We start from the raw sequence: 12,502 nt of genomic DNA on the forward strand, positions 1-12,502 counted from the left end.
CTTAGATCTGAAGGCTATTTTCACAATTTCTACTTTTCATGCTAGGAGTTTTGTTCTTTTCTCTTTCAAAGCCTCTTTTTTAAACCATAAACTATGAGATTTCACTTCTCTCGAATCCTTGTCTTGCCACTGATTTACTTTTCAGTCACAATTACACTTTCATTAATAAAGCTCTAGGGAACCATGGTTTTGTGTTCCACTGAAATATATATATCATTGTAAATGCCCGAATCCCGTGGTCAATCCATTCTAGCATAATGTACTCCTAACTTTCATCTCTATGCCATTTTATCCACTCAAAGTTAGACAATACTGTCTTAATCATTTTCTTAACTATTTTCTTGCTATAGCACAAAAACTATTTCAAACTACTCACAAAGTACAAAGAAGGATATCTTTGCTCCTATGAGTACATGTAAAATAAGCACATGTGAGTATTATTTATCTTGGGAGTTTTACATATTAATTTATCTTTCTCAGGTTTTCATGACTGGGTCATTTCTCATAGAAGCATTGATATCTGGAAACTTTGAGCATAGTCCTGTCTGTATGTGCATGCTTGTGCTAAGTTACTTCAGTTTTGTCTGACTCTTTGTGATCCTATGGACCATAGCCCTCCAGGTTCTTCTGTCCATTGGATTCTACAGGCAAGAATACTGGAGTGGATTGCCATATCTTCCTCCAGGGGATCTTCCAAACACAGAAACTAAACCAGTATCTCTTATGTCTTTTGCACTGGCAGGCTGGCTCTTTACCACTGTCTCACTAAGTTGTGTCGGACTCTTACAACCCCACAGACTGTAGCCCACCAGGCTCCTCTGTCCATGAAATTTTCCAGGCAAGAATACTGGAGTGGGTTATCATTTCCTTCTCCAGGGCATCTTCTCAACCCAGGAATTGAATCTGGGTCCCCTTCACTGCAGGCAGATTCTTTACCAACTAAGCTACCAGGTAATTGCCACCTTAACTAGTCTATACTCATTTACCTTACTAACCAGCCTCAATCTCATTGTTAATCCAACATCTGAATAATTTTCTTAACAGAATAATTAACACCCTAGTGGTTATATGGTTTAAAACCATATAACTATTTTTAAGAATGCTGAATCACTCCTAAAATCGTACTTGTTTAGTTTTATTTTGGATCACTGAGAATTTTTGAAGAAAATACCATATGTCCTACCCCATGGTCAACAACAGTTATCATACAACATTACCCAGTCATCTTTGAGCATGTCCTAGTTTAGTTCTTTCTTTATTTATGATGTGAGTCATTACAAATTGATATCCTTTGATCATAAATAATACTCACATGTGCTTATTTTGCATGTACTCATAGGAGCAAAGATGTCATTCTCTGTAAATGGTTTGAAACAGTTTTTGTGCTATAACAAGAAAATAGTCTTAGGAAAAAAAATGTACACTGTTTTATCTGAGATGGACCTTAGATATCATCTAATTCAGCACTTTCTGGTTGATGGAAATAATGCCCTAGCAGTAAAATGGCCTGCCTAAAATCTCACTGTGCTGTACTTAGTCATGTCTTACTCTTTGTGACCCCGTGGACTGTAGCTCACCAGGCTCCTCTGTTGATGAGGATTCTCCAGGCAAGAATACTGGAGTAAGTTGTCAAGCTCTCCTCCAGGGGATCTTCCCAAGCCAGGGACTGAACCCAGGTCTCCCACATTGAAGGAAGATTCTTTACTGTCTTAGCCACCAGGAAAGTCCAAGAACACTGGACTGGGTAGCATATCCCTTCTCCAGGGGATCATCCCAACCCAGGAATTGAACTGGAGTCTCCTGCATTGCAGGAGGATTCTTTACCAGCTGAGCTACTAGGGAAGCCCAGAGCTTTATATAATCAGAGGCAGAAATCTAACAGCTTTATTCAGGCTAAAAAAGGAGTTTTCAGACCAGTGCAAAGGAAAAACTTACTAACTAGAAGAAATGGCACTGAAATACTGGTGGAAGCAAACTGAAAAAAAAAAAAATAGCTGAAAAAAATAAAAATGCACAAATTTGATTACAGTTATAAACACACATATCTAAGAAACTCAATGAAGCTCAAGCACAAGATAAGTAAGAAGAGTGGAATAGTTCTTAAGTAACTGAAAAAAAAAATGAAAAACAACAAAATAACCATAAATTTAGTGTTACATTTAGTGAATATAGTTTCAAAAAGTAAGTTGAAATAAAGACTTTGAACTTCCCTAATGGCCCAGTGGCTAAGACTCCATGCTGCTAATGCAAGGGTTGCTGGTTGGATCCCTGGTCAAGGAACTAGATCCTGTATATTGCAACTTAAAGATCCTGCATGCCACAGAGTAGATAGAAGATCTTGCATGCCACAATTAAGACTTACCACAGCCAAGTAAATACATATTTTTAAAAAACAGAAAAAGAAAAAAAAAAAACTAAAACAAGAAATTACTTTTTTCGGATACACAAAATTAAAAATTCATCACCAGCAGATCCTCACTATAAGAAAAGCTAAAAGAAACAATTCAGGCAGAATAGAAATAGTTTAAGTAGGAGGTTACGGGAATATGTTATGTCTTATTTGAGATAAGACAGGTAGTTTTCTATGCTTCCACAGGTGAAGCGTTTTTATGCTGCCACTGAGAATAGTTATCCTTAAAGCATGGAATTAGTAATGATCTAATATTTGAGTAGATCTCATCAAATTCTTGGTACTTCAAGGGTTAAGAAGGAAAGGCTGCTTCAACCTTTAGGCATGGAGGGGAAATAGACCATGATTACAGATCTCTGTGTGTTTCCAAATTCATTTCTGACACAGGATTCATTGAATATCCCTTGAGAGATTAAAAGAGATGAGCACTACGCAGTGTGATCAGGAACACAAAGGAAAGGGAACATCTTTAAAACTGTTAAATTTTCACTCCATAGTGATCTTAACGATCAAGGAGAGATCTGGAATTATCATAAGAGGCCTCGATGACCAATTTTAGACAAGTTTTCATTAGTGGCTTTAAGATATAGATTTAAAAGGAAGTAGTCACAATCTGATGAATCCTTAGTGCTCTCGTCCTTCAATCCAAAATGATGCATTTCACTTCAATTCAGACGCTCAATCATGTCTGACTTTTTGTGACCCCATGGACTGCAGCACCCCAGGCCTCCCTGTCCATCACCAACTCCCAGAGTTTACTCAAACTCATGTCCATTGAGTCGGTGATGCCATCTGACAGTCTCATCCTCAGTCATCCCCTTCTCCTTCCACTTTCAACCTTTCCCAGCATCAGGGTCTTTTCAAATGAGTCAGTTCTTCCCCTCAGGTGGCCAAAATATTGGAGCTTCAGCTTCAGCATCAGTGCTTCCAATGGATAGTCAGGACTTATTTCCTTTAGGTTGGACTGGTTGGATCTCCTTGCAGTCCAAGAGATTCTCAAGTCTTCTCCAACACCACAGTTCAAAAACATCAGGTCTTTGATGCTCAGCTTTCTTTATGGTTCAATTCTCACATCCATACATGACTACTGGAAAAACCATAGCATTGACTAGATGGACCTTTGCTGGCAAAGTAATGTCTCTGGTTTTTAATATGCTGTCTAGGTCGGTCATAACTATTCTTCCAAGGAGTAAGCATCTTTTAATTTCATGGCTGCAGTCATAATCTGCAGTGATTTTCAAGCCCCCCAATATAAAGTCTCTTGCTGTGTCCAGTGCTTCCCTATCTATTTGCCATGAAGTGATGGGACCAGATGCCATGATCTTAGTTTTCTGAATGCTGAGTTTTAAACCAAATTTTTCACTTTTCTCTTTCACTTTTGCTAATCCTTAACTTCGTATAATTCTTGGAAAGAAATGAGCAGTAAGAGGAGGTGTAAAACTTTTTGATACCAGCTCCAGTGTATTTTCAGTTTTTAATTTGTTCATTGACCCATTGATACTCAGCAGCATGTTGCTTAACCGCCACATACTGGTGACTTTCTAGTTTTCTGCTTGTAACTGATTTTTTGTTTAATTGTGGTTGGGAAAGATGCTTAATATGATTTAAATTTTAAGCATTGAAATTTGAATTTTGGCTGAGCATGTGCTATGTTCTGAATAGTTTCATGTGTACTTGAGAAAAATATGTATTCTGCTGCTTTGGATGGAATGTTCTCTGTCTATCTGTCTCTTTATCATTATCTATCTACCTATAATAAGTCCATTTGATCTAATGTGTTTGGCTTTTTACTTGCTGTTAAGGTGGATTGGCAATTTCCAAGGTCCTTAACATGGAGAATTGGAAATCGGAAACCCTCCTTATTTTAGGTTTCAAGTGAATTTTATTTCTACTGCTTCTTTCTCTCGAGTAGAAATCAAGGTATAAGGGTGCATGTCTGTCTCACACATGCAGGTTCTGTCTATAAATGCATATATATACATTTTACTTATGTTTACATCACCTGTAGGTAAATATGAAATCTCACTTCTATTGTATTACTGAACCTAGGGTCTTGAACCTTCTATATATTCCACTGCTAAAAGTGGTGCAGTTCAGTTCATTCACTCAGTCATGTCCAACTCTTTGCGACCCCATGAACCACAGCACGCTAGGCCTTCCTGTCCATCATCAACTCCTGGAGTTCACTCAAACTCATGTCCATTGAGTCGGTGATGCTACCCAACTATCTCATCCACTGTCGTCCCCTTCTCCCTCTGCCCTCAATTTTCATCAGCATCAGCGTCTTTTCAAGTGAGTCAGCTCTTCGGATCAGGTGGCCAAAGTATCGGAGTTTCAGCTTCAACAGTCTTACCCAAAACTTTCTTGCTTGCAAACTGAAAAGTGTTAACTTTTTGACACTTCCCAAGTTTGTTTAATTGTTAAAATTGCCTGTATAATATTTTGGAATCATTTCTTGGTCCAAAGAAAAAATTATTTAATTAGCAAGTCCCAATATTAGAGTCCTGAATTCTATACTTTAAAATTTTCTTCTGTGTTTCTTATCATCACCTATACTTATATAACTGAGAACTTTAGGTCTCTCTGTTTATAATTTGATGATTTTATGAGATGTTTATTGCTGACCCATCTCAGGTTCAGGGTAGAGAATATTAAATTTCAACACAAGGGGAAAAGAGAAGAAAAGAAAATCTGAACTTGAAGCCCATTTCAACTCAGTGGAAAACCATCATAGTAAAGGAAGCAATCATAAAGTTAGGTTAATTGAGCTCTGTAGCATTATGTCAAGCAAGATAAGCTTCTAGGACCTCATTCTGTATTCCACAGCTGTTCCTTTACACTTGCTGTTCAATAGTCTTTTTATTGTTTGTGGCCAGTCATTGGCAGAATAAAATGATCTATTTCCTACATTGTCTGCTCTTTTATCCTGTACACTACCCCACCATCTATAACGTGGCCAGTTTCTGTATACATTTTTTTGTAGACTTATATAATATATCCAACAAAGAACCTGAGGCAAATTTCAATAAATGTAACATAATGTACAAAAATAATAATAGTAAACATGCTACACAAACATCAACCCCTAATGGTTTAAGAAGGTTGATTCATAAGCAAAAATCTAGATGAATGCTTTTCTAACTTCTGGCTAGAGAACAGTTTCCTAAATAAAATATAAAAAGGGTTAGCTATAAAAATGTTCATAAATTTGAATATTCCAAAATCTAATTGCCAATCACTAAGTGGAAAGATAAGCTATAGATCTCCAGAATAAATTTAAAACCCAGATAACCAATAAATAACATTATGAATGTATAACAAACCACAAAATCAATAACATGAAACAAGTCAGAACAGAATGAACATTATATAGAAAAGAACATTGTATTGGGCTTCCCTGGTAGCACAGCAGGTAAATAATCTACCTCTAACATAGAAGATCTGGGTTTGATCCCTGGTTTGGGAAGATGCCCTGAAGGGAATGGCAACCCAGTCCAGTATTCTTGCCTGGAGAATCCCATGGAGAGAGGAGCTTGGTAGGCTATAATCCATGGTTTAGCAAAGAGTTGTACATGACTGAGCAACTAACACTTTCATAGAAGAGAAAATATAATTATTTAGTGTATATATATATATATATGATTTTTTTTGATAACCTTAAAACTGGCAAAATTAAGCAGTTTTAAAATCCCACATGTTGGAAAAAAGGTAAATCATAATAGACTCTTTAATAATTGCTATCACGTATATTCTCACTGGGGACTTTGATGTTATTTCTTGAAGCTGAATATCTACACACCCTTAGATCTAGCAGTAGTGTTCTTAATCATATACCCAAGATTTGCCAAACTTTACTGGGAAATATATGGAAGAATAATTATAAAACCAAAAGTGAACATGACCCAATTGTCCATGGTAAGATGAACATGATAAGATAATAAGATAAAACTTTTCATTAATTTTTTTAATTTTAAAAAATTTTTATTGTAGTGAAGTTAGTTGATTTACACCGTTGTACTGGTTTCAGATGTGCAGCAAACTGAATTAGTTATCCGACTATCTATCCATATCTATCTATCTATCTATCTATATATCTACTCTTTTTTAGATTTCTTTCTCATTTAGTTTATTACAGAGTATCAAGTAGAGTTACCTGTTCTATACAGTGGGCTCTTATTAATTATCTATTTTAAATATAGTAGTGTTTATGTCAATCTCAACCTCCAAGTTTATCCTTTCCCCGCTTGCCCACCTGGTAACCATTAGGTGGTTTTCTAAACCTGTGACTTTTTACTGCTGTTTTTGCTCACTTTCTAAGTCATGTCCAACTCTTTGTGATGCCATGAACTGCAGCACACCAGGCTTCTCTGTTCTTCACTATATCCCAGAGTTTGCTTAAACTAATGTCCATTGAGTTGGTGATGCCATCCAACCATCTCATCCTTTGTTGCTCCCTTCTCTTTCTGTCAATCTTTCCCAGCATCAGGGTCTTTTCCAATGAGTCAGTCCTTTGTATCAGGTGACCAAAGTATTGTAGCTTCAGCATCAGCCCTTTCAGTGAATATTTAGAGTTAATTTCTTTTAGGATTGACTGATTTGATCTCCTTACTGTTCAAGGAACTCTTAAGAGTCTTCTCTAGCACCACAATTTGCAAACCTCAGTTCTTTAGTGCTCAGCCTTCTTTATGATCCAACTCTCATATCCATATGAGACTATTGGACAAACCAGAACTTTGATTATATGGACTTTTCTTGGCAAAATTATGTCTCTGTTTCTTAATACATTATCTAAATTTGTCATAGCTTTTGTTCCAAGGAGCAAGTGTCTTTTAATTTCATGGCTGCAGTCACCATCTGCAGTGATTTTGGAACCCAAGTACATAAAGTCTGTCACTGTTTCCACAGTTTCCCCATCTACTTTCCATGAAATGATGGGACCAGATGCCATGATTTTAGTTTGTTGAATGTTGAGTTTTAAGTCAGTTTTTTCACTCTCCTCTTTCACTTTCATCCAGAGGCTCTTTAGTTCCTTTATACCTTTTGCCATTAGAGTGGTATCATCTGCATATCTTAGGTTGTTGCTATCTCATCCAGCAATCTTGATTCCAGTTTGTGCTTCATCCACTCTGGCATTTCACATGATGTGCTCTGCATAGAAGTTAAGTAAGCAGGATGGCAATATACAGCCTTGCTTTACTCCTTTCCGAATTTTGAAACAGTTCATTATTCCATGTCTGGTTATAAATGTTGCTCTCGTCCTGCATACAGGCTTCTCAGGAGGCAGTTAAGGTGGTCTGGTATTCTCATATCCTGAAGAATTTCCACAGTTTGTTGTAGCCATTCCCTTCTTCAGAGATCTTCTTGACCGAGGGATCAAACCCAGGTCTCTTTTATCTCCTGCACTGGCAGGCAGTTTCTTTATCACTAGTGCCACCTGGGAAGCCCTGTGGTGATCCACACAGGCAAATGCTTTCGTGTAGTCTATGAAGCAGAAATAGATGGCTTTTTAAAATTTTCTTGCCTTTTCTATGATCCAATGGATGTTGGCAACTTGATCTCCGGTTCCTTTACCTTTTCTAAACCCAACTTGTACATCTGTAAGTTTTCAGTTCAGATACTGCAGAAACCTAAGGTGAAGGATTTTCAGCATTACATTGCTAGCACGTAAAATGAGCACAACTGTATGGTAGTTTGAACATTCTATGCCATTGCCTTGGAGTTTTATTGGCTTTCTATGTAAACCAAGGAATATCAGCCTCTTTCTCTCCTCTATTTTCTTATCTTCAACATTCTTTCCTTATCTCTCTCTAAATCAATCACCAATGCCATTTTTCCTTCGGGTTCCCCTGGATCCTGCAGGGCTGGACCCTGGCAACAATATATATGAGTTGTAAAATCATTTTGTGTGAAAAAATGAAAATACCAGAAAATTATCTGCAATACAATATCTTTTTAAAAGTGAAGTGTGAAAACAAGCAACAATAAGCTATGTATTTTTTTCAAGGTCTGGTAACCAAGAAAAAAAAGACTATTTATTCCCTCCCCCATAGAAAAACTCTATGTACAGTAGTGAAGCTGTAACGAGTACCCACATTATCAAACCACATTTATTGTAAAACAGAGAAACAGAAGGCTTAAAGTTATTACTAATCCTTGAAGATGTTGAAATCATCCATTGCAATTATTGGGAGAGCTATCTGATCTGACACTGGAGAAGGTCTTTGCTTAGGCCTCAGTTGTTTTCTGGGATATTTGTTTTCTGTGTATTATTTTCCACTACTCTTGGCCCTGTGTTATGAGAGTTTTCCTCATCTGTTTATAAGCATGGGCACATCTGAAGTGGATGTTGAAGAATGTGCTTTATTGTGCATACATAGCTTTTGCTGCCTCCTTCATGTCTGTGTAAAGGTTTCTTCTTCTTCTTCTTCATAGACCCCAGCTCATGGTTTGTCTGGGAATACAATTCCTTCCACTTAATAATGAGCTACTCACTTACTTTCTTAATCAAGTCATGTGCCTTTAGTCATATCCAAATTATTTCCCAGGCTTTCTTTTCTTTCTTCCTTCCTTCCATCCTTGCTTTTTTCTCTCTCTGGAAATATAGATACAGAGCTATCTACCTGTCTAGCTAATCTTTATAAATTATATTATAATATTATATATATATATATATCTTTCCCAGTCTTGGGTGTCTGTATCCTAATATAGCAAATATTATATATATACCTAATATATCACCTAATAGCAGAAACTTTGTTTCTCAGAGGCATTTCAATTTTTTTTTTTCTGTTTTATATCTAGAAATAGTTGACTTTTCCAACCGGTTTTGACCCCACATTTATCAACCCTTTTTATTTTTTTCTTTCATCTCTGCTTTTCAACCAGTTTTTTAAAGTTTATCTCTTATTCTAATACTTTACTAAATGAAGCCAGTTCATATCAAATATTCAACTAAAAGTCTATTTTCCAAACTCTTCTGCTGGATTCATAAACTTGGTAGATGTGTTTGCTTTCTCAGACTTGCTGACAGAAGCTAAGTCTTCTAGAACTCAGTAACATGAGACTCCCTCTTTCCAACCTCTAACACTGGTTTCCTTGCCACTCAAGCACTGAATAACATAGATGAGGCTATTTAAATAGAAGAATCCCACTTACATTACCAATTATATATTGATTATGATAATGCTAGCTGCTATAACATATAAAACTTAGATATCTGTGGGTTAACAAAAATGCAATTTTTATTCTTTTAACCTATTGGATAATATTGTGCCATCTGGAATCATAACTGTTTTATGTTTCTCTTTAATTTTTATTTTATTTTGGAGTATAGTTGATTTACAAAATTGTTTTAGCTTCCTATGTAATGTGATTTAGTTATAAATATACATATATAAATTCTTTTTCATACTCATTTTCCATGTAAGTTATTACAGAATATTGAGTAGCATTTCCTGTGATATATAGTAGGTCCTTAAGAGACACTGGTCTGAACTCTGAGTCTTGACGATCCCCTGGAGGAGGGCATGACAACCCACTGCAGTATTCTTACCTGGAGAATCCCATGGATAGAGAAGCCTGGTGGGCTATGGTCCATAGTGTCGCAGAGTCAGACATTACTAGAGCAAATTAGCACACAGCATACACACACACAGTAGATTGTTTTCTATTGTTGTTCTATTATAAACAATGCTACAATATATATATTTTCAGTTGCTTTCTATGGGAGTGTTCTTTTAGGTGTATATTAACACATGATTAAAATTACTGAGCCATGTATTATGCACATTTTATTTTTTATTAAAAAGTTTTAAATTTATTGTGGTGCCATTGGCTTATAACATTATGTGTTTCATGCCTACTACTTTATATTTCAATTTCCATATACACTGCAGCATGTACATATTAAATGTTAGCTAATTGTGCCAAATTGCCCTACAAAATTGCTTTATAGATTAAACTATCATCAATATGTTCCCTGAAAATACTTCAATATTTGATTCTATTGTTAAATAATTCTCAGCCTTAAGGGTAAAAACACGTTATAATGTATTTTAAAATGTGCTTTATAGGGTCACTAGTGACACTTAGCATCTATTCATGAGTTGTTAACTATATGAATTTCCTCTGTAAATTGTCTCTATACAATTTGGCTAGGCTTTTGTTTATTCTTTTCTTATATATGTTAAGGCATTCTTATATACTCTATAGAGAATAGCTGAAATTATATTTATCATCCTTTTATCTTTTTTAAACTGTTACATACAGCATTTTACTTTTTGTTAACCATAAGTTTGACATTTTAACTTTGATAAATATATGTATTTTTCTTTAATATTTTAAGTTTTATTTTAGGGGTCTTATTTTTCCCAGTGTTGAAAATATTACATTTTCATTAAATATTTAAGGGTTTTTAAAAAAATACATTTGATATGCCTTGATTAAATATGTGTGTATGTATTTATACATATATATGTATGTAAGAGAGGCAGAAAGATAGGAGAATGTATAAAAAAAGTATCTGACTCTTTACTTTCTTTTTCAAATAAGCAGTTGTTTAAATATTTTTAATTGAATACCTTATCTTTTCCCCACTGATTTGAAATGTCACACTTAATTCAAACTAAATTATGGTAATATGCATGGACTTATTTATGGATTCTATTTTTAAATCTTTTTGTTTATTTTTGCATAAATCTCACACTTACTTAATTATTATGGCTTTGTCATATGGTTTGGCAAACTAGTTATGCTCATTTTCTTCTTTTCCAAATATTATTCTCCCTCCTTGTGCATTTTCTTGCCCATTTTCTTTTTCCAAGGAAACTCCTTCAACATGGTGCAGTTGGACCCAGTGATTTGGAGAGAAACCAGGCAGCACAGTGGTAAAGAATCCGCCTAACAATGAAATAGACACAAGAGATCCTTGATACAGGAAGATTCTGTGAAGAAATTGGCAACCCATTCTAATATTCTTGCCTGGAAAATTCCATGGACAGAGGAGCATAGTGGGCTACAGTCCATGGGATCTCAGAGTTGGACACTACTGAGCATGCATGCATGTACATCAGTGCTGTGTTATTGAATCTTATCATCCAGGGATATATTTCTATATTAAAATTTTCTCCTAGACTTTTCATTAAACTTTTACCAGTTACTTCAAATTAAAATAATAGCATAATCAGGTAATCTTGATTTTGTCTTGACTCATTGAATATATATGCTCTTCTTTGATTAATTAAATATGGATAATATTTTTCAACCTTATTAATCAATATGAGGAAAAAATAATTGTGATTATACATGAAGCCTTTATTATAGTTTAAACAAGTGTTAGAAACTGAAATAAAGAGAAGCGGCTCAGCCTCCAGTTTAAGTAGATGTTGATCTTGTTGCAGAAGCACATAAGCAAACAGTAAATTGCAATACAAAATAACAAGCTGCCAAAAGAGGGTGCATTTATAAAAATCACTAAACTTATATTGGCAAGGGACTACAAAGGTTTTCTGGGGGAGATGACGTCTAAGGTTTGAGTACTTCTAAAAACATGGATCTTAAAATTAAATTAAATTAAATTGACAGATTATGTAGGTTGCTCTACTGACAAACTTTGTAAAAGGGAGATCCAGGCTACATATCTAGAGCCATATGGTTTAAAAATCTGTTCAAGAGTGGTGGCACCTTCATATTTTTATTATATTTTTTAATCATTGTGGTTTACAATTGAGGTGACTTGAATAGCTGACAGAATATATGTGGCTTTATTTCTATTCTAATGCCTTTTTTTGGTTAGGTTATTCAAAGTGAAATTGCATGTCTTTAAATATTTGGAAGAATTTAAATATTTGGGAAAAAGGGAAGTGTCAGTCACTCAGTCATGTCGGACTCTTAGTGACCCCATGGGCTATTGCCTGCGAGGGTCCTCGGTCCATGGAATTTCCCAGGCAAGAATACTGGAGTGGGTAACCATTCCCCTCTCCAGGGAATTGCCTGAATCCAGGGATCAAAATGGGCATTCTACATTATAGGCAGGTTATTTACCATCAGAGATAAAATATTGCTACATCCTAGAAAGAATGCAATATTTCTTCT

This window comes from Capricornis sumatraensis, chromosome 3 (assembly GCF_032405125.1).
Source record: "Capricornis sumatraensis isolate serow.1 chromosome 3, serow.2, whole genome shotgun sequence".
Taxonomy (NCBI): domain Eukaryota; kingdom Metazoa; phylum Chordata; class Mammalia; order Artiodactyla; family Bovidae; genus Capricornis; species Capricornis sumatraensis.